The following is a 1,030-nucleotide window of genomic DNA, read 5'->3' on the forward strand; positions in this document are numbered from 1 at the left end:
ATATTCGTGGCAACACAATTTACAATAGCCAAGATATGGAAGCAACCTAAAAGCCCATCAACAGATGATTGGATAAAGACGTGGTACATATGTACAATGGAATATTACTCAGCCATAAAAACACTTGCCATGTGCAACTACATGGATGGACCTAGAAAGTATTATTGCTAAGTGAAGGAAAACACAGAAAGAAAAATAACATATGATTTCACTTATTGTGGAATCTAAGGAACAAAATAAATGAACAAAATGAAAACAGACTTAAAAACACAGAGCACTATGGTTTGGCTGGGTGAAAAAGGTGAAAGGATTAAGAAGTACATATTGGTAGTTGCAAAATAGTCACAGGGATGTGAAGTACAACATAGAGAATACAGTCAATAATAATGTAATAACTATGTATAGCGACAGGTGGGTACTAGACTAATCAGGGGGATCACTTTGTAAATTCTATGTCTAACCGCTATGCTGTACACCTGAAGCTAATATAAAAGAATACTGAACATCAACTTTAATTGAAAAAAAAATAGCAAAAATAATAAAGCAAAACTATCATATTAAAAGAATAAATGGAAAAAATTATACAGCAATTTTAAAGCAGGTTCATATGTCTATGAATTCAGTATAAGAGCAAATTTATTCTCTCCCTATTTACAGAAATAAAAGTTATATGGCTTAAGCCTTACAAAAATGAAATTAATGTAAAAGACCATGAGATAATTGCATTATAGGATGTTATAGTTTTTAAAAATATATTAGGCATCACTTTTTCAAGTTTAACTGTAACAAAATTTTATTTTGAGGTTTCTTTTTTAAGATGGAAAGTATTACATGTCTGTATGCTACTGAGAAAGATCCAGGAGAAGGGGCAAGGGGAGAATAATGATGTGGGAGGACTGAAGAAAATTAGAGTAGGAAAACCTTTAGGTAGATCAGACAAAACTTATAACTTTACTTCCCACAAGAGTTACATATGTACATGACTTAATGGCTGAATGTCACCTGCATGTTCATGCCTACAATTTTTTTT

Source organism: Pteropus vampyrus, unplaced genomic scaffold (genome assembly GCF_000151845.1).
Source record: "Pteropus vampyrus isolate Shadow unplaced genomic scaffold, Pvam_2.0 Scaffold9, whole genome shotgun sequence".
NCBI lineage: Eukaryota > Metazoa > Chordata > Mammalia > Chiroptera > Pteropodidae > Pteropus > Pteropus vampyrus.